The 23909-nt window shown below is 38.3% G+C and overlaps 1 protein-coding gene across 1 annotated transcript in view; it reads right to left on the bottom strand.

Moving 5' to 3' along the window:
- Positions 1-23909, bottom strand: part of LOC124170800 (MOXD1 homolog 2-like) — a 969195-nt gene that overhangs the window by 306064 nt on the left and 639222 nt on the right. The window lies entirely within an intron of this gene.

The following is a 23909-nucleotide window of genomic DNA, read 5'->3' as shown; positions in this document are numbered from 1 at the left end:
TTCCTCCAGCTTTTCTTGCCTGGCAAGTACCCAACAATCAAAGGCACAACTGGTACAAATAATCATAAAACAAAAGAATAAACTGGAAGCCTTCTGCATAAATGAATCGAAAAAAGCCAATAAACAATAATTATTATTTTGACCCTCTTTCATGATCCTAATGACAGAATGCCAAATAAATGAGAAAATATGCAAAAAATATATAGGGCTAAACATATTATACCGCAAAAAGATTCTTTATGATATAGGTAACTGGCAGAAAAACACTACTTGGCTCCTATGAAGTAAACACTGCCAAATAATATTTAAAACGATAGAAGATAGATTCGCATTGAATAAAATTTAAACAGTATTGATTAAAAACACTAAAAATGTCTATAATTATTTTATCTGTCATTGAACTAGAATATGGAAAGCATTTTATAGCTTTGAAGTATATATCCTACCTAAAACTCAAGGAATAGACATGTAAAGCAAGTCACAATCAATTTTTGAAGATGGTGACATTGAAATATCATTTGAAAATATCGGTGAGATTTTTACGGCTAAAATGTATCAAATGGATCGTATACCTAGTAACATTAAAAAAATTTCAACATGCAAAAATTTATCGGATTTTTTCATTGAAAAAACGCACGCTTTAATCTTAAAGGTCGCACTACATTTCCCGCACTACGCTGAGAAATCATAACTAAAGGTGAAACACTCGCCCTGAAAAAAAAGCACTCCTATGCGTTTAAAAAAATTATCTCCCAGCATAGCGCACGTATTCAAAACGCTTACGTACGACAACCCGTATATTACGACGAGCCCTCTCCTCCGCTATCCGAAGAAAACAGTCTAGTGACGACTGATCCCCCACCAAGTCCCCATTCCACCTTGAGCATTGGGGTCAGACCGGCTCAGCATTCTAGAAACAGAACTTTTCCAATAAAACCCATGGACCAATCCGGCGCTCCAAAGCGGCTGCGAGAAGCGAGCATTCATCGCAAGATACTCCCGTCCCACGCCACCCAACCCCTGAAGGCGATTACTTCTCAACACGAGGCTGCCCTCACGTACCCCTCGAAAACAACGAGAGGAAAAAAATAACAGAAACGCTGGTTATTAACGGTTAACCGGTTCGCACCCCCCCCTCCTAGTCCACGTAGAGCACGAGACTACTGGAGAAAGGGGGAGGCTCTTGAAATTCCCTTTCAGCTGGCAATTCTTTTTCATGATCTCTCGCTGGCAAAAAGAAAAATAAAGGGTTCCTCGTGTTGGGGAAGGGAGTGCCTTTTTGCGCGCGGCCCGCTACCTCTCCCCACTCCGTCTTATGCCCCGCAAAAAGATCTCTCTCTCCCTTCTTCGCTGCGAGCAAGCCTTTCTTCGCAAGTCTTATTCCTCCTTTTAGCTTTTTCGGTCGCGGCTTCAATACGACGAGCCGTCGCTCGAACTACTACTCATCCTCCCTTCCCTTCCGCCAGCGATCATCAATGGTGAAGGGGTTGGATGTGCCGAGTATTTGATTCATCCCGGTCCCTCGTGAAGGAGAGCCAAAAGACACGAAGCCCACCCACTTAAAAAGCCTCCCACCCGCGGGCTGATATTCCCACTCCCTTCCGAAACATCATGCTTTCTCCCTCTCTCTCTCTCTGTCTTATACATCCTCTCGGCTCGTCCCCCTTTGTCACATAAAACAAATGACACGGCTCATTCGGGTGACATCTTTGCGCCTTCACCATCCCAAACAATGCGGGCCCTAATTAAACACACAACAGCATTTTATTCGGTGCCGAATCTAGCATATTCATAAGATAGCAAGCTTTTGCTAAATCTTTCAAACTTTATGCTCGTTCCATACTTTTTCTATAGAAGCGCTCAGCATTTCCATAAATACAATGATTATGAGAGCGGTATTGTGCACGTGAAATGAATGGATTTATCACCGACGAAAATTCCGGTAGAGGGTATTGCGATGAATGGACCTGTTTTCTCCTCATATCCGCAGAAATATAGCGAGGCAGTCATTTAAACATCGGATTCCGAAATTCCCATACCCCCGCCAGCCCGTGAAGACTATCGACTCGTGGATGATGGTTCATATTCGACATTTATATTCAAAAGGCTAACTTTATGCATAAATTATAATTATTTTTTTGGAGTGGTTCTGATTCCATTTGAAGAAATTGATGAGTTAGAAGGCAGTTCATTGGAATGAGTAAGTATTAAAAGAAACGAAATAGTTTATAACAGAGACAATTCCTGAATAAGTGGAGAAATAGTAAGGCCTAAGATCCATTAGTTCAATCATTAATTTGTAATCAAAAATCTCGAAACAATTAGCCCGCCACGAGGTATTACTTGAATTATGCAAAAGATCATACTATTAAATAGTCAATAAAGTTTTAGATTGTGTAAAATGGCTTTTAAATACCCAGTTTAGGACTGACTACTTGACGACTATAAATTATAACGCATACAATATCGAAGGGGTCAAACATAAAATGTATCGAATGAGCAAATCATAACACCAGTCATGTATATAGACTACGCACAATAATTCGGCAAGATTATTCATCGAGTTTGGCGTTTCTACTGGAGAATGATGATTTAGGCCCATGGAAAAATCATGAGGAAGAAATTTCACAAAGCTTTTCCAGGGATAATCCTGATTTTTTTTCAACCATTGCAAACGACATAAATGTAATTGCATATGAAATGGAAATAAAAAGCCACATCCTCGATTATGCATGAAAAGCTATTAGAAGGGACATGTACCATTCACATTTAGTGAAAATACATTTCGGTACCCATTTGTATCAGATATTAATTTTGCGATTAGTATCTACTGCCAGGAAAGCCGGCAACAAATCGGGATTAAGATTCTCAAGAAGTACGGACTTGGACTTTTTGGCTCAATCGGCCATAAGCGATAAGCCTGAACATGGCATCAGCTATCGGTTGGGCTCCGTGCCAAAGGGACACGCGAAGATCATCTTTTACGCTTTGTGGAGAAGCAGCTAAATGACGTTCCGCTTAGCAGGGCGCACGGTAAGGGTGTCTTTTATCCGAAGTTATCATCGCGTGACTTTGTAAGTGTTGATTTACTTCCGGTGATCCTTCGGAGTTATGCTGTCATTAGGAACTTAATGAATTTGCAATTTTGCTGAAATGAACGTTGAATTAAATTGGGCTTACGTTTCATCAACAGAGTTATAACACCACTTCTGGCTTACAATAGCCCTCCATTTATTCCAAACCCACGCCGATGATATCGCTTTCCTAGGATTTATTCCCCGCAGTCTCATAATTTTTCGAATGGTTAGTCTCCAGATATTATTTGCTTCATTTCCGTTACATTTACCATTGTATTTGCGCATTACCCTATATTTTTATGTTTCTTGTTAACCATTGCGCGGACAAGACGGCTATAACCGTCTTCAAGTCTCTTTGCGGAACGGCATCTCACGCCGTCCATTTTTGAGAGACAAGGATTAGCGGATAAAATTTGGCATGTTTTTAAGAAAAGTACCTTGATAGTTACTACCCACGAAAGGGTTTAGTAGATTCCACCGCCATTGCTGCCAAACTATTCCCTTTAATTTCTGAACGTTGAAAATGTTTTGGGAACAAATAGGCGGATGGGAAAAAAAATAAATTACCTCGCCATTCATCTACCGATGACATAATTTTTTCGACAATGCAGGTAATATAACCGGAGACCATTGTATATCGATTGAGCACAGAGGAAACCCAATTTGCAATAACATCCATGACAAAAACTCCTTACTCATCAAGCGAACTCCACGTTAAGTGATTGGATTAATTCGGGGGTAATTTCTTTAATACTAACCGGCTCCCACAGGCTACAGCACCGATGCTAATAACGGCACTAATTTTTCAGTGGAACAGCCGGGATGGCTTATGTGAAGCAGATGTGATATTTTATGAGGGGGACAGTAAATGGACTAAAAATTCTCGGAACTTCTTTTCCACTCTCCAATAACTCCACACCTTCAGTACCAGCGAGAGGATATCCCGCCGGGATATAAGGGTGTATAATTCCCCATTTCCGAAGGTATCAATAACCGGAGTAAATTATGAGCGCTGGAGCGGTCTGCCGGCCGACCGAGGCAATTCCAACCTACCTACGCTCGTATTGGAAATGACACCGTGGTTTAAAAGGGTTTTTGACCAACGGCTTCAAGTCGGAGAGGCCATAAAAGCTGAGAGGATGATGCGAAGCGGAGCTTTTACTTGCACTTGTGTTGGAAGAAAAGGATTTTTTTTCCTTTTTCTCAAATCTTTTTTATAGTCCGACCGATGGGAGCGAAAGAGGTTACAAAGAATACGGATTGACGGCTGCACGGGGATCCGAGGGTGAAAGAGATTCAGTGATATGAAATGTTCTCCAATCTCTATCCGTACCTCTCTTATTTATTTCCCTCCGTTGGCCCCTCTGGAGACCGTTAGAGCGTTAGTATATCCCTCACTGGTGATTTGCATGAAGGATAACTATTGATACTGTAAAGTAGTAATCCAAACGGGGTAACCATTCGTGAGGAAGTTGATCGTGCGTCATCTACTCAGTTCACAGCGAAAACAATGACACGTTTCAACAACCGGGAAAACCTTCAAAATTTCTTCTTTTTAATCCAGCCCAACGCATTTCAAAGCGTATTTGTATGGCCGTATTGTATTTAACCACAGTGAACGACGCAAATGTAATTTCACGTGGCGTGTAAATAAAAATCCCCTTTCAATGCGTACACAGCCATCAGGTGAGACACTTGTCATTCACATTCTGTAAAATAAGGTTTTGTGGAAAATCTCTTGGAACGAGGGATGAATAATTTCACCCGATGTATAACCTGAGAGATCTTCAAAAAATATGTAGGTTTTCATAAGCCATAAGCAAAGGTGCTTGTTAATGACGCCACATCATAACGAAATGCCTCATTCTACCAATAAAAAGCTCCCGTATGAATAATTTTCCATAATACTTAAAACTAAATGTCACAACTTTCAGCATAAACAAGGGTTATCTATATTTAACTTTATAGCTCAATCCTCCACCTCCTTTTCCACCTCAAGCAGCTTATTATTAAGTAGTAACAATGTGTACACCACCTCAAAGCACCAATTTTAATTACAAAGTCTGACCATAACGATGCACAGCCAAATTCGCTCCATCCTAAATATCATCTGTACATTCACTTCTCTTGTCTAGAAATGGGATCTTGATCATCCTATTAATTCACATAATTCCTTCGCATAAATCAATATTTTCTAATCGACCAAGTTTTCAAGCGTAGAGAGAGCTATATTCTTCAAGAGGGTCTTATTTTTTTGTACAGCATTTTGTCAGGTAACTTTACATTACTTAAACTTAATTTATATACATATGAAGGGACATAAACACTCACTATGTCTCAAATTTTTAATATAAGTAAAAAAAACTTATATAATCCTAGGTTTAGGCATAATTTGTGATGAAAAAACTATAAAATTAGAATGAATTTTTACGGCCATCAGGTGGAAGATAATTTGATCCGGGTAAGATTCACATTTTTATTGCATTCAAATTTTAGACTCACTGGTACAGATCTGTCGGACTCAACATTTGAACTTTTCGCAGACATTCGTATAATGTTCACGATTCATCCATTATTTTTAGACTTCAGTGCTGAAAAATTGAAGAAACCCTCTCTTTTGACACTAAGCCATGCTTACGATATCATCGAGATGTCGACTCTAAGCTCTGATCCCAGCGATTTCCCAGAGTTTTCTGCCACATATAAATGAGAACGTCGGTCATTGAACTCTACTCCTGAAGCGGGGACTAGAATGGGGTTATCGAGGACTTAATCCTTAGGCAACTGATCCGCTTCAATTGCATGCCACTTGTTGGCCTGACAAAAATCCAGCGCTTCATTCTTCCAAGCGAATTGAATCTCTCGCGGAAAGTTTGGAAATCGAATTGAACCCTTTTCCAGAGTTCACCACTCAAATCCATTCCATGGAATCACGTTGACCGGTCACCCCGTATGGGTAATCTGAGGCCATATTGAAAACCCCAGGCTACATATTTTAAATGGAAATACCGAACGCATGCGGATTGCTTTTCGAATAGCGTAAAATGTCGTAATAGAGTCCGCTGATACACCAAATTACCATCAAATCCGATTTATGTTACCCAGAAAAATGAATTCAAAAATGACTAAATATCTCAGGTAATTAAATTTACACGCTATACCTTTAGGTCCTATTATAAGGAGTCCCGCTGTAAAGTTTTTTTTTCATTCTCACCAACGAAAGACGTGATTGGTGATGACACCCCATATGTGACCCTAAAAGAGTATGTATAACACATGACACGGTGCATTACGTTGCTGAAAGAAACGCTAACAAGCAATAAAAATTACAGAATATTTCCAGGTCCAACAGAAAAAATTAAATAAGAGGGATATACTGTCAAAATGATAAGTTTAAGGATTTGGATTTTTTAGCGAAAAATAAAAGGCCAAAATAAATGCCAAATTTACGGCATCCAAAATTATCACACCGCGAAAAATGTTTTTGGACTCTTTATCATGAAAACGGCTGATATCCTGGTGCCTGTGTTTGTAAATCTTGGTGTACTAAAATGTTAGCATTTCCTGCACTTAGCATATAATTACTTAATGTCAATAATGAATCTTTCTCCTCTAAAACAAAAGCCGTTATAAAAATGGCATGACTTCTAGAGGAAACTTGGATATATCTACAGGGGATGAAAGTCAGGGTAATCAGCCAATCACATACATCCGCCGACGTATATCATATTCAAGCCATCGGCATTCTTTTGTATAGAGTTCGGTGAGATTCGGAGGGAGTCAACATTTTTGTTCGGTCCCACCCTATCCCCGACAAAGACTCGTAAATTCGGGAAAATCCTTTCGCAATCCTCTCATGACCCCTTCAGGGTATACGTGGAACAGGTTCAATGGCAGAAATGACCCCGGGCACCGCCACTCCACCTGGCTGAAATGCCTAAATAAATAATCCCCAGAGAAAAAGGTGCAAGGGCTCCAGTTTGGATGTAGTGGGCATAAAAGGGACTGGGAGAGGAGGAACGATACACAGGGGACGACTTAACAGCCCCTGCCCTCTTCTTAATCATGTCCACTCCGACCCCCGGGCCCCGCCCCCTCCCCTGTTGCCACCCCAGGGGCAGACAAACAAACAAGCCCAGAGAGGAGCGGGAAATGAAATTTAAAGTCGGCAACTCAAATGTTCCACGGAATGTATCATGTTATCATTTTATTTATTTGCGATAAATAAGTGCCAATAGAGTGCCTAATAAATAATTATCCATAAAAGTAAGCACTGGAGTGAAGCGTTTTACGGTGCGAAGACGTGGATGGTGTGTGATATATTAAAAAAAAAATAGAGCATTAAGGGTAACAGGAAGAGAATTGCGGTAGCATTGGAGGCGTTCATGAAAAGCAAGAAAGAAGGAGCTTATAAGAGGACCGCTAGGTAAGAGCTTAAAGAAAAGGTAAGCGAACAGCCTGATCTTGAATGTAGCGATTTAAGGTGCGGATACAAGGACACTAACAAGGAGGACCTCAGAAGACTGGAGGCTTTCGAGATGTGGGTGCGGCGAAGAATGGAGAAGGTGAAATGGACGGAGAGGAGGAGGAACGACGAAGTGCTGGACATGGTGGATGAAGAGAGGGAGCTTTTAGATTAGATACGGGGGAGACAAAGTATGGATGGAAGGGGTACTTTCCTTAAGATTGATTAATGAGGGAATAATGAAAACAGTGTTAGAGGGCTGAATATTAGGTAAACGAGGGAGAGAAAGAATAAGAATTGGATTTTTAGACAGAATGAAAGGAGGCCTTACTGTGGATGGAAAAGGGAATTACATGTAGGAAGGGGACGCTCCGAAAACGTTGTTAAGTACTCCATGAAAACCTACCATAATTGGTAGAATACTAAATAAAAGTTAGCAATGAGGAAGTACTGATAAGAATGGGAAAAAGAGAAATCTTCTAAAAATCCTAAGGAAAAACGGCGACAACTTCAACATCGAAGTAATGGCATATGTGAAAACCAGAACACGAATATCTTCATTTCGTTTAAATTCAATAAAAGTACAGTAAAAATACTGGCTCATGAACCTTCTTTTATGGTAATATTGACCTAAATAATGAGTTAAATGAATTTTTCAATATGTTTGCTGCTAAATTTGTCTCTTTAAAAAAATTAAAGCAATAATTTCCTTTTAAAATTCTAACTTCCTGTTACTGCTGAACTGAGACCTTGAGTCCGAGAATATGAAACAATTTTATGGATGAAATTAATCAGAAACTCAAAGAAATCCCACAGCCCATATTTACAAATTGACAGCCGAGCTCGTGCGGGTACTTTTAACGTACGTTACCTGCATACAGTAAAAGGTTTGTGAGGTCACTTTATAGAGTGGTCTTAAAGGGCAGACAAAGTGCATCTCTTTTGAATAACATGAATGCCTCGCGGATAAAACACACGACCTCGTTTCAAGAAGGGAAAGTTTCCGGGAAAAATATAAACCCTTTAAGTCAAACGTACCTTTTCATCTCATCGCATGAATATGCTGTCCTCTCTGTTTTTAAAGGCTAATTGAAGGACATTCGCTTTTCATTCGATAAATTAAATGATGAGTGGAAAGCTTTTATCCTCAAACGACGAGCATTATTGAAGTCCTGCGGTGGATAGCTTGTTCTTCTTCTTCAAGCTTAACTCCCTTTCCCTTCAAAGGGTATTAAAATCCGTCCTTTTCCGTCTAACCAGTTAACCAATCATCACCTGATATTCCCTTCTGTATCTTCCTTCCCCAAGCTGTATCTTCCTATCCCTCATTTCAACCCCACAGACACCCAACCGTCTCCCACAGTTTCCATGCCGCCTCGCCCTTTGTCACAATTTTCCAAAGCGACTCGCCAGCTAAGCCCTTTTACTGTGACGAACTCCGACACAACGCTAACTCCATAAAATAGCGTCGTGGACGGGAAAAGGAAATGGTCCGACTTCTTCCTGGAAGAGGAATTCCATTACTCCGATGAAACAATTTGTTTTCGGAAAGCGTTCTGGCCATTGCGCTTCGGTGCAGTGTGATTTATTCTCCTATCTTTGTCAATGCCTTTCCGTGCGTCAAGCGTATCTGTGGCGAGAGCCGTACAATGCCCAACCCACTCTGGCATTTCAAAAGAACTAGGCGATATACAACCCAGCTTGTGCCTCAAAATTAAAGTTTTCCAAGGTAATGTCAGACGATGATTTAAAAATAAAATTTTTTTATTTACTTCATATTAGAGTCTTTATCGTCTCACTCCTTCAAGAATTTTTCATCTTTGCTTCACTTCACAGCAATCCCCTATCCCTTGTTCATCAACAACAGCCCGATAACAGCAAATACAGTAATTAAATTTCAAACGTAACACCGCAAAATGTCCTTTTGCGTATTGCTTGTCTTTACGGAAATCTTATTTTCGATACGATTCTTGAAAAAATCCTCAATGAATCGTTACCGTACCTTTAAGTACATTGAGATATGGCAAATATCTTACATGACACAGAGTAATGCTTATTTTAATGATCACAATTACAATCGAATTATCTAATATGTTTTTTATAGATCAAAATTAATTAATGGAAAGACAATCAAAACTACTAGTACTCATCAAAATGCATATATCCCAGTTTAAAAATTATAGGAAATATTATATTCAAACTGCGCAGTTATAAGATGAGAATAAGCAGCTCATTCATTTTGCTTATGAGGCTACGAGGCGGTAAATAGTCTTTAGGAACATTTTTTACTGAAACATTTGCTGGACTGTCTTCGTTCACTCGATATATTAGCTTAATATACAAGGTGAATTCCCGTCTGAGAAAGTAGCGCTCATCCATTTATTTTTAGGAAGAGCCAAGCGTCCAAGACTTAGAAAAACATGCGGAGATTAAAAATTATTATTGGCTCCACTGGAATCTGGTCGCATTACCTGGACGATAAATGCTTGACGTAATTTCCTGAAGATGAGCGGCCTTCATTTTTAATCACTCATGATTGCGTCCTTCCGGACGTTGAACATTTTGTGGTGGGCAGAATAAATGATGGGATGTGTTTTTTCTTCGTTGGAGGATCAAAGCAATAAAATCAGAGGACACGAACACATTTGAGTGAAAGTTGCTTTTAGGTAGCAGAAATTGATTTCATGGACGGCTACTCAGAAAAATATGCATGCCTACATTAACTAATGATACCATTGGTCGTACGAATATGATGACACCAACCTGCTCTGAATTCCACATTCATTTTATCCTTCTAAATTTTCCATAATCTTCTCTATTACAAGAAAAATATGTCATGGAAAGACACATTCTTTGCATCTTTCCACACAAACTGAAAATTTTGATAAATCATAAACCAATAATTGAAAACTTCAGAACTTTAAACTGCTTTTGTTAAAACAAACAGAAATAAAACACTAAAAATCTATAACTGTTGAAAATCCTCGAACAAAACTCCTTTTGCAATCTTCCTTTTAATATGTCAACAAAAAACCTACTTGTATCTTTATAACTAGCTAGGCAAGATAAATGAATATCATAAGTATTGATTTCAATGCGAGTCAAATAATTTCTCATTAAAGGGCAAACAACTAATCCAAACAGAATAAACGATGTTTTTTGATATATAGAGTTAAGTCGACATTAAGGGACTCGATCGTTATGAATGTTCACTCTAAACTATCGTTGTACAAAAATTATACGGAAGAAAATTTTCTAATTTTCTTCCGTGTAATTTTTTAATTCTAAAACTAATTTTCTCAAAGGAACAGACGTTAAAGAAAAGCGTTCTTTGACTCATTGCTTACGGTATATTCTTTTGTTTTTGGCCGCACCAGCCAGCTGTATGTTTAATTTAAGAGAAGGCAACCCCAACACTGGTTCTTACCACAGGGGTGCCTATATTCCACCTTTTTAAAAACTCATGCTTGAGTAACCTATTAAAATTTCATGTACCATAATGTGGAATAAATATATATTACTATTATAAAATTCAAAATCAATGGTGTAATCAAATAGTACTTTGGTCCAAAAGTACATGTTCAACAAATGATATTTAAATAGCAAATGACATTGGATATTTTATTATTCCTATACATTTGAATCGAAATAAATTTAACATTTCCATATCGCGAAAATAGTTAAGGACCGAGTGGTCGAGATCTCGGCGGTATAATAAAATGAAGTATAGTCAACGAGCATTTTTAGAACAATCCGCTAGTTCATATACCAGTTGTGACCGTCAAATACATCATGGAAAATTCTGAATATGCATACACACGAGTGAAAAGGGCGAATGCGAAAAGTTTGCGGCAACAAGCTAACAGCTTGCTCAAAAGCTTACCCAGCGCCAAGTTAGAATTCAGCAATTCATACAATGGACTAGAGCGTACCTGAAAAGTGAGAAAAATGAGATTAATGATCCACTTTTCATTGAAAATCAGGTAAACATGAGTGAAATTCATATTTAAATATTTTATTCATGAAAAACATTTTGACGAAATATCTCATGAAATTTACGTTTCGTGAACTTCAGCCAAGAATTGAATTAATTCAGCATAAAGATGGATTGATTGATTTTCATCTGCATGAAGTCCAGTGATATTGCTTTTCCTACACTACGCCGCCATCATAACTCAATGATATTTTTTTATTATTTAGAATTGGAGACCCTAAATCAACTCTTGCACTAATGGGTCAATAATGAAGCTCGTAATTAGCTTATACTATGCAAGAAATATGCCCAATAATTACAAGCCAACCCAAGGAAAAAATATTGGAACAATATCGTGCTTACCTCCTGCAAAGCCATCGGTGTATTAAGTGGTACCTAATTTTAATAGCGGTTATTTAAGTATGGCGATTTAAAATTTAAAAAAATGGCTTGTTTTGCAGTATTTATTCACTGCTCAATATTAAAATTGCTATTTTTCTTAAATATTTTATGAATGCTTCGAGATATAAATGAGAACATTATAACGCATCACAAACTTAGACAACCCTCAGCCGCGTCCTTCGTTATACCTATAAGCCTCGTCCATGCCTTATTTCCCTAGCAAAACGTTAACCCTTTATAGAACAAACTAACCTACCAACTAATTTTTATCACTTTTGTATATGTTATTTTTTTACAACTAATTAAGGGATATTATGAAAGAAAACACGAAGGAAAATTTTTAATTCCGTTTTCAAGCATGTTCCCAAATTGTAACATGGCACAAAATTTTGCTATTGCTTGAAAATAAATATACACTTGACGAAAAAACTAAGCTTAACGATGTGATATAGTATATTGATCTTTTTAAGAAATGAGCATTTGTTACTAGAGATCGAGTGTGGGGAAAATATCGAATAAACCGCATGCTCAGTACAGAGGTGATTTGAATAACCAATTTTGAAAAGATACAATTAACGAACAATCATTACACAAGTCATGCGATTCACTTTAAAAAATACTTACATACTTTATTTACATAACAAAAGCTATGAACGTAATCACCGATACGAAATATAATTTTCAAAATGTTTCATAAATCTGTTCCCAAATGGATACATAGGGCTATAAACAGTTAATGCTCTATAGGCTGTTAATAGGAATTTTTTGGATCAATTCACATTCATGAATTTGATCTATTCTTGCCCTGTATAAAAAAGAACGGAATATGAATATCCTTTTCAACGTTTTATCCAAGGCCGAAAATTGCCATCAGCGAGAAAAGAGAAGTTGAAAAAAGCAGTTCCTCCGCAATTTTTTTGACGGATCCTATGCTTCCACATTTTTCATATCCATCAGTTTCTAATTCGTACATACATGGCCAGACTGAACACTATGTACCTTTTTCGTAAATATTAGGCAAGAAGAATAAACACAACCAATGAAATTTCACAGAAAAAATGATATTTTCACATAACAGGTTAAAATTATGTGATTCCATCCAAATATACGGCAAGCGGTTTTTGGGCATCATAGAGTATTTCACTTTCTTGACCTCTAAAGTTTTGCAATAATTATAACCCTGCGGGATAAACAAATCTAGTGGTTGCATACTATTCATTTATATACTGTATCTAAATCATGTAGCAAAAATATTCGTATCAACCTGCTTAGCAGAGGAACTGAATGCATCACCCCAACAATTCAACTTTAAACACATACATAAAGAATGAATTAAATCACATAACCATCGTGTACAACTAGACCCGACTAGATGCCTAGGGAAGAATGTTTTGTCTTCTCCTTTTAAATTACCCACGATAATTTACCTCGTAAAATATGTATCAATATGTTTATCATAGAAATTCAATGCTTATACTGAACTAATAATCCAACTTTTTGGTTCTTAAATGAAGAATAACTTTAATCTGATAACCACAGAATACAGCTAGGCGGCATGGCTGGCTGCCATTGTTTCAGTAAAAAAAGGAGGAACTGCGCATGCGCTATAGAAGCTGCTTACGCATGAAAACCGCTGGTCAAGCGATTGGAAGCAGAATGGTGCTGGGAAGCATCGCACAGCCCGCATTTGGTATGACCCAACAGTAGGAACACCGTGTATCCAATTTCGGGCCACGCAGCGGGGGCAACTCGCTCGCTTTACTCCGCATTCGCTTAGGCCCGGGCTTAAAAGTGCGTTTTAGTGTGATGGCTCGGAGGCTCGATTGCCAGACTGTGAGTGATGATCTAACCTTACACCAGATATAGCCCTTGCGTGCAATACAACCACGCTTTCAGTCACTTCACATGCAAAAAAACAGTAGAAGTCACCACGCAACCAAAATTCTGTCATGTCCGCAGCATTGTCATTTATCATGAAAACATTATCAGCAATTGCGATCACTTAGTGTACAGCATTACTCAAAACTTGACTCTGCATACTAAAGTGTAGGTCAACACTTTTAGGGAGAGTTATTTACGACTTAGTAATTCTGAACCACGGCACCTATACTCGCAAAACAATTTTTTTTGTCTCAAACCATGTGCAGCGAGGATTATCGGGAGGAAGTTTGGAAAACTAATTATCAAGGACTTAAGAGAGGATCTAGATTGCTTACAAAACCGCTGACTGAATGAATTATAGCGTTAAGTAAAACTTCAACCTGCTGAAATAAGACTCCTTCAGAGTTAAGGCATTATTATCAAGATATTTATTTCAATTCGTAGCAGCAAAAACTTTAAATTCAACGGCTGATGTAGCATTTTAAGTTGGTAAAATAATTTAGTTAAAGGCAGCTAAATAAATCCCATCAAAGATCATATGAATCCAGCAGAGAAATGGAAGAAATTATAAATAAATAATCTTGAGTGAAATGAACGGAATATGTTTATCAATGTTAATATAACATAATTATTACCTTGATTTTAGCATGGCAAAATATATCAGTGGGATACTTTCGCTCAAAACTACTTTTTGACTACTTCCAACTAGGATCCTGAGGGTCGTCACAGCATTTAAATATCAGCTGTATTTCGTAAAAAGAAAGACTAATTATTAAAAGAGAAGACATTTGTGAGTGTAAAAAGTAATTTATGCAGTGTATAATTTTTTGCCGTTATTATAGAAGCACCAAGAAGAAAAAAATTTTGAGGAGACAAAAATATTAATGCTAATCAAAAAAATGAACAGAACCGAAGAGCTACTTTGATTCCAGAGTGGCAGAAATACGCGCTCAAAAGAAGGATAAGGCTCCTTCTTCGACCAAAATACTACGAGTTTCTAAATTTGACGCCTAAAGAGACAGCGGGCTGCATCTTTTAAATCCATTCCTGTCATTTTTTTCCAAGATCAAGTCCTACATAAGTAATATTCAAGGACAGACAACTAGCCAAGCAACATATTTGACCTTTGACTACCTTTAAAAATTAATTATCCTTTAGGAAGACCTTGATGTTAAGGGATGCAGCAGTAGAGAAGTTAATGTCGGCATAATTGATGTTTTTTTTAATAAAATAAGACTTTTAACCACGAAAGGAAGCCTTTTATTACGCTTCCAGTTAATTTCTAACTCCTTGATAGCTACCTGCGATAACTTATGCCAACTTTGTCTCCGACCTAGTGATCAGCAGAGCATAACTTTGCGTCATATGGTACAGAATGTTATTGCATCCTCCGCAGGGAGGGATCGAACATTCGCTGGATACATTCGGGCCCATTTGGCGAAACGCGCTTATACCCCAAAATCCCAACGACATTACCAGGGGAGGACGAAGGATTCAAAAGAGGACAGAACAAAATGGAGGAATAAGGCAGAATGTTAGCATGAAGACGCGCCCGTGAGGCTGGGATGCTGAAATATTGCCACATCGTCAGATTATCCGCAATTCGACTCTCGTCTCCGTTAATTACCGGCGACCGGGCGTCGAATCAACTGCTCCCACGGGAGTTGGGGATTTATTCGAGCCCGCCAGAGGGAGCCTGGGTAGGGGTAGTGCTGATTTGGCAAGTAGAGACACGGCCATAAAAGACCGAGGCACCAAAGATAGGTTGTGTGTCAGCGTGCTGGAGTTTGGTTGCACGGCGCAACCCGACCCCTTGCTGAGCATCGACGCGGCAGGAAGCACCAACACGGCAAGAAACTTGCGCATCGAGTGGAGGTTGGCATCCATATATTAGCCATCGAATCATTGGATCATGAATGTTGGTACCCAAATGTGAATGTGCATATCTCATGAATGCTCGACCCATAAATATATCAGGACTGATGCATGAAATAATAATGCATTAAAGTTCAAAGTAATCTAGAAAGGAAAAACCGTATTTCTAATCAAATTGGTTCATTAGCCATCATAGATGCGTAGATATTCCTTGTACTTGTATTCAGCACAAGCGTAATCAAACTTTACAAAATCATTAATAAAGGCATACGACGAATTGGAAGTAACAAATGCAGTACAAAATATTTTCACCCATCCACGTAACAATCAACTTTTTATAAGTAATATTAGCGGGCGTAACTTGGTGGAAATCGTTTATCGTAAGATTGGAATGAATGAAAACTAAAAAGAAGTATTTGGGACAAAATAAGTCACCATGTGGAATAAGCAAAGTTTTTTCCTTCAACTCCAACAATAAATTTTTAACTGGAACTTCATTACTTATTGGCGCATTAGCATATAGTATTAAAATGGATGAATGATGATGCTACTAATAAGAATCAGAACAGCCGCATGATATACTGCATGAAATTGAAAATAAAATTACAGGAAAAATTGATATTTTAAGAATATTCAGCATCTTTTGCAATCTGGCTTCGTGAATAGTTTTTTCCATTGTTAACAATTAATCACAATCATTACTACAAGTTCTCCAACTACTTTTCGTCAACTGATTAAACCATAATGTTATGTAGAGCTTTATGCAATGTTTTCCAAAACAAGCTTCATTATTTTCGAGAATCTTCTCCCCGCCATGATTTCATATACGCATCCTTTCTATCGAAAACCACTTTCTTCTAGTTCCCCTACGAAGTAGCAGAAAGTATAATCATTATGTAAGCAGTGATCATTTAGGATTGTGCCGAAAGCTGTTCAATGAACTATGTTCATCAAACAGCAAAAATGGATTACTTGCAATTGCTATTTCCCATTTTTCAATTTCGTCTAACAATCAGGATTATAAATTTTATATATAATTCAAAAAAATTATACCAACAATATAGCCAAATACCCTCGCTTTAAAAAGTATTTGGTACGAACTATGGCATACTAAAATATAAGACATTTCCTCACAATTTTCGTCAACTTGGTCATATTCTTAAATAGCTATCCTTACAGCACTGCTCATACCCTTCCAGGATGAATTAATTTCAACCTCAAAATATCAAAGCTAAAATGTTACACAGCCCCTAGTCCTGAATAAACCTCACGTGAGGTTTCCAATGATACGGGTTAAATCCAGCCACGCCGACTCCGTGGGCGTTCAAGGAAAGGGGTGGCGGTAACTAGGTGCACGCGAAACTGCTTTCGCTAGCGGAGCGTAGACATGAAAATGAATTCGAATCGGTGGGACAGAAATGAGAGTCACGGACTCATCTACAGCAACGTGTCATCGCTATACACGCACCTGTCTCCCTTTTGACGCGCGGTAATTCACATGCGGAACTACATGTACCGAGCGTAACAATATTACCAATTGTAATTCATTGTAGAGGCCGTCATTTACAAACAACTTGCGGAGGAATCCCATTATAGCAGAAATCAAACCTAAGTGGTTCAGCTAAATGTAATGAGTTAAGTTACTTAAGAAGATATTTAAGTTCCCGCTTCGTCAAAAAGTGGGTTAAATATATTTCCAGCTGGAATAAACGTGGCTAAAAAGCAGAGGGTCACGGACTTTCAATTTTTATTAAGAATTTAATATTTATTGGTGCAGTTTTTTGCCAAAAAAAAGATAAAATTTCTAAAAAACATCATTAAAATGCAACAGATTTACTTTTGCGTTTCACTCAAATATTATTAAAACACGATCTGAAAATGTGACACTTAGCTATGTATTGTACCAGCAAAACTGTAGCAAAAAAAGATATCCCATAAACGACTGCATATATGAACGTATAAAATACTTCTATTTCTATACATCCCGCCTGAGGAGAGTTATTTAACAGCACTTATATAAGGGATAGCTAAACATTCTTTGATCAATAATTTTGAATAGTATTTTGACCTAAAATTCAATAATAAACTTGTTGTTTTATTCGATTAAGGCTGAAATAGACCACTGATAAAAACTCACGTTGGTAATTCAGGCCTCATTACGCCGCTATACTTACTAATACGAATGCTCCCGATATTTATTCTAAATTAGGGAGAGTAACTGGCTTTCATCAACATTTAGGGATACATTTCTCGGAATATATGGAAATTCAAAATTATATCCTTACAACGTGCTACCATTGTCGGTTACTTTTATCAACATAACATATGCTTCAATACCTTAATCATCACCAAAAGGAAAAAGTCGTCACGACACCATAGTCGGATGCGCGCTAAAATGGAAAAAAATGTGTAAAAAGATTAATTTACAAAACTTTTTACATTTACTTGTTGTGGTTAGTACACATTGCGTTATACCTTGACAAACCTGAGTCTGAAAAAGGAGACTTATTAACAAAAGTGAGCGTTTGTGAGTGGCTTGATCAGAGGCAAGTGATAGGAAACATGAAAAATCCTTTCTTTGATAAATTAAATTGATTTTTTATCCGAATGCATCTCTCGGGGCTATTTCTTCACCGCTGCCAGAAGAGCAAACGGAATGCTAAAATGCTAGCCTGCGTCACAGCAGTCGTTTGACCATGTCGTGACTTCATGGCACATCAAATGGATCATTTTTACTGCGATGGCTATGCTTCGTTTCCCAGCACCTAACCTCGCCTCTTCGCGATAAATGGGTAAAATCCCGGGCACGCGAGGCCTAAATAAATCCCCGCTGACGTGAACTTGCGCCTGAACTTTGAATAACATGCAAAGAAATGAAAAATTAAAAAATGCTACAATGTTATAACTTGGCACACATGGGATAGAAAAAGTAAAAACACTTACGCAGCATGATCAAATATCTTACAGGCACCCTTAGGATTCCTTTATTAGTTGCAGAGAAATGATTTATTACCCCAGATTTCAGGCGGTTAAAGTGATGAAGGTTCAAACTTACATAGCATACCACACTAACCAACGTCAACAACCTATATGTAATTGTAATACAAATATAATTTCCTTCTTGCATGCCGACTCGTCATCTCTGCCATATCCAACCACGGCTAATATTTGTTTTGAGGCTACGTTAATATTTTCTCGCATTAACATGACACGTAAACGATGAAATACTTCGCGTTGAGGTCAAAATAAATACCGAGCAGCGCAGTGAAATCGAATTAATTTTTTTTTTTAATTAGCTGAACTCCCTAGATCCATAACTTACAGTTCAACGAAAGCTGTGAACTCGGAAGGCAAAACGTAATGGCAACCAAAATACGTGGGATAACAATGGACAATGCCTTGAGTGTGACAAAGACTTTCTTTTACGTACAGACTTCTTACATACTTCGGAGCCACATCGTGCACAACTTCCGTTAGTTTTCGTTTCAGGTTGTGAAAAGGAGTATTGATTTTAAGGTGGTTTTTATAATATTCCGAAATTTTAAATCATAACCACTGGCGGATGCATTGTCCTTTAATTTTTAGCCAGAAAATGTCACGAGCCGATATTTTGGCATTTTGAAAGAATATCGTTGAAAGTAATCATCATGGAGCCACTAACCTTTCGACTAAAAATCTATAAAAATTATGTAATTAACCAATGACATAGTAAGAGCACAAAAAATTAGGTTCACGAACCAAAAAATGATAAAACAGGATTTTATAAAGCTGATACATTTTGTTTGCATATTCTAAGTTTCTCCCACTAGTACTTCCATGAAGGTGGCAATAAGACGATTAACCATTGAGGTAAGTCTGAAACACATTGCGTTGAAGTCATAGTAAACTCTAGACAGTGCAGTAATTTAAAATAGACTAATTTAGCCGAGCTCACTAGAAGCATGACTATGAGTACAATGGCAGCTTTAAAGACATGAGAGCCACCATGAGCCAAATCACGTGAAATCACCAAATATATTGAGATGTTTGCAACATAGTACGTACTTTCACACTGGACTGACTTTTACTAATTTTTATAACAAAGACTGTGCAAGGTTTTTTTTCATAGGAACATAGAGCCCGGGCGAATCCGAAATAAACACTGGGAAGTACAACTTCAGTCATTGAAAATACTCATATTTATCTGAGCTCACAATGATTACGGGTACTACGACAGCATTATACAGAGGAGAGGCGATGTAATCATGAGAAAATCACGCGAGATAACCTAGGATATTGAGATATGTTAGTGACACAGGCAGACCTAACGTACTCTCACACCTCACAGACTTTCGCTAATTTTTGTTACGGAGAAAGTAAAACGGTTATTTCCCTAGGGACATAGTGCCCGGGTGAAGCCATAATAAACACCGGACAGTGCAACCTCATTTTTGGTGAATACCTCACCCATTGAACCTCAAACTCAAATAATACCTCATACCTATTTATCTGAAGTCACCAGAACCACGGTAGTCTTTACTCAGTACTGCCTAGCTAATCACGAAAGCACGACAACATCACGTGATACCACCTAAGATATTGAGATGTCTGCGACACAGTTATCCCTAACGTACTTTCACACCGTACCGAATTTCGCTACTTTTTGTTGCGGAGAAAGTAAAAGGGTTATTTCGCTAGGGACATAGTGCCCGGGTGAAGCCATAACAAACACCGGACATAGCAACCTCAGTTTTATTGAATACCTCACTCATTGAACCTCAAACTCAAACATACTCATTGAAAATACCCATACCTATTTATCTGAAGTCACTAGAACCACGGTAGTTTTTACACAGTACTGCCTAGCTAATCACGAAATCACGATAAAATCACGTATTACCACCTGAGATATTGAGATGTTTGCGACACAGTTATCCCTAACGTACTTTCACACCGTACCGACTTTCGCTACTTTTTATCGCGGAGAGTGTAAAAGGTTTTTTTCCTCCGCAGGGACAGAGTCCGGGTGATAGGAGCTGCACGGGTATCTCGCAGGATTTTATGGGTGGGCGGGGAGCAGTGAAGGGTTTTTAAGTGCCTCGCAGGGCGAGGGTGTGGAAACGGCGGGCGTTGGGGTGGGATTTGTGTTAAAAATGCGGAGGAGAGGGCGCTGGCATCGTTGGGCGGGGGCGGTTGATTCCGCGAGCACTTGGGAACATCTGTGGCGGGGGCAACAGCTGCGCTTTCCCATGCGTCCACTCCCGCCACTTCCCATAGCCGTGCGGACTCAATTCTCAAAGATCTTCCGGCGCCGTCCGCCAGGGTCTAAATGCAGCGTGCGTCTGACCTCCCCGGCCTCCTCCCGTTCCGAGAGGCAATCGTTTACCGAGGGAAATTGGTGGTAACGGCGCCCTTTACTTGCTTCCACCGAGATGGAGAGGCGGGCAAAGAGTTTTGGAACAAAAAATCCGCAAATTCTTCTAGAGGATTCGCCTAAATGTGGGTTTACTTGAGGGTCATTGGGAAAATTTGGTAAGATTTATCTCGGGGTACAAAAGAAAGAGAACTAACGTAATTTATAATCTGTAAACTGTTTCAGGAGCCATTCGGCTTAAAATCAGTACCTTTCTCTGTTCCGTCAAAATTAAATGTATTTATAGAACTTCAACAGGTCAACAGCAAACGTGATAATAATATTTCATTCAGTGTGTGCTCTAATTGAACCAGGAGATGAAACTTGGCCGGGGACAAGTGGTTCCGTAAGTTGCGGCCAGTTCGGACACTTTTCTATAAATACTAATTATTCCTGCGTCGAAATATTTACCGATAGTCGTGTAAATCGAAATTAATAATCTATTAACCTTTGGAAAATTCATGTTAAAACTAAATTGATGCAGCTTTATTTTTACCTGCGAAAAATATTCAATAACTTCATTCAAACATGCCTCACGGAGTGGGGCGAGATCGGAAACCCGCAAGATAATGACGTTTTCGTTCAGAGTAACATTTTTGTGACAATAGGAGATCATTTGTTTATTGAAACGTGTTCTTATATCAATGATAATAACAATGAATAAATATTTTCCTCGCGTTAGAGGACTTAAAACATACTTTTAGTTTCTTGTTTCCATCAGAAAAATATAGAGATCGAAAAATGTTACGAGCGTTGCGTACTTTACTGGTATAAAAAGTGAGGATTTTCGATTTCTACCATTATATAACTACCAATGCATTTAAATAATCTCAACTTGAAATTATGATATCATTGAGCAAACTGATTATTTAACAAGCATTATTAGGCGATAAGGCATAATTTTTTTCAGGCAATTAATGAAAAAAATCTACGCGTCACATGGTCTTCTCAGCAACGCAGAGAAATGTCAAATGTAAAGTTCAAGTAAAAGGTAAACCATACGCTCGATCTAAGCTGAAATTATGGTAAACGTAAAAGCATATCCTCGAATCGATAATTTTGGGTGTTTTCTCGGGGCGATTTCAATTATTCAGCTTCTGCGCACACAGGTTGGCCGTTAATCGAGTCTGATGCATAAATATTTATTTTGAATGTCTTGCTCTTGCGCATTGTAATCATTTCTGGCATTGTTTCTTTTTTATTCCACTTAAAAAATTCTATCATTTCAGTATAGAACGAGGGTGAAAAGAGGTCGGATTCCATGTTCTTCCCTCACTTTGTCACAACGACCATGGAAAATGGAATATTAGAGACGCTGCCTAGATAGATGTGAATATTTAAGGGCAAATAGGCCGTAGAAACCGTCGCATCCTCAAATCCAGTAGTGATCATGTTTCGGATGTTGGCTGATACTTGATTTGAATACGATAGAAACAAAACTATAATATGAAGCCAATATATGCAGTGACAAAATAAACCTACGGACCAGTGTGTGCATATTTAAATATTTCACAGGGAAGGAAATGGTTGAATGCATTTCAGTTACAATCAATATATGACTTTTTTGGTTTATGGAAAGAGTACTCTGAAATGAATTTAGCCATAATTAAAGTTATTCAAAACAATTTATCTTCATTACATCTGAATGAGGCATTTGAATAACCAATGTCAAGAGCGATGTGGTCCGAAATATTTCCTAAGCATAGAGGCGTCTCCAAAAAGAAATATTTTTTACCAGTAACGTTTCGTAAAATCATCATTAAATAGGTCCAATTTTCTAATAGACCAGCTGCATAAAAATTAAAGGCGCTTAAAAATCACCAAAAAAACTAATTTGAAACCATTATCAACCAGAATTAATGACCGAGTAGAGAAAACTTAGTCGATAACCTGTCAGCCGGCCCTGCTATACTGCATAAAAATACTTGACGGCAAACATATTTAAAGTAGCAAAATTAATAATTCATCACAAACCCGGTAATCAATTAACTCAGGAACCTTCGTTCGTGCTAAACACGCTTTTAAGCAAAAACGCACTTCAATTAATTTTCACATTTTAGCAGACAGGACATCCCAGGTGCCAAATGACACCCGACATTTGAGATGAACGTTATACTAACTATATTGTTAGGGGGAGCAAACGCCACCGTGGTAAACGACGCAAAGTCAAACAACAAAACGCAAAAGCAAGAGACGGCTCTCGGAATTGCTCGAGTGCTGAGCCCTGCTACGGGGAAACGTGAGTGGTTTAAATTCCTCAACAACCATACGACCGTACTTCACTGATGGAACAGGCGATGGGGAAACTGTTTGCTCGCAAATGGCCCGATTAATTCGTCCGCACACCTTGCGCGAAATCCTTTATGAAAAGGGTGGGCCGGGATTCACAGGGGACAGCGCATCGGAAACTCGAGCAACGCCGCCACTCACACGGAAGTTGGAGCTTAAAATCCACGTGCCGCCTCAAGTCCTGAATGCAGGAGTATAAACAACCTTCCTTGGTGTCCGATACCTAAAAAAAAAGGCTCCGCGAATATGAGGCTAACACGATCTTCTTTCAGGCAAAAAAAGGTGCAAAGGAATGAAAAATGAAATATTGCAGGCCGAATTGTCTCATCCATTGTTTCCAGCCTTGGGTTCATTAGGAATAGATGAAGATTACGCTTATCCCAAGATTAGCGAAAAGCTTCTGAAATTGTTAACTATTAAGCATTGGCATTTGGAAGCTCTATTAGTGTACCAGGTTTTTTTCCTAATAATACGAGGAAAATAACGGGAATTTTACTTCTTTGAAAAAAATAATTAATTATTCGTCTACATACAAGTTGTTGCCTTTAAAATAGT

This window comes from Ischnura elegans, chromosome X (genome assembly GCF_921293095.1).
Source record: "Ischnura elegans chromosome X, ioIscEleg1.1, whole genome shotgun sequence".
Lineage (NCBI taxonomy): Eukaryota > Metazoa > Arthropoda > Insecta > Odonata > Coenagrionidae > Ischnura > Ischnura elegans.
The sequence above is the reverse complement of the archived record's forward strand: the minus strand, read 5'-3'. Positions and strand labels throughout refer to the sequence as shown.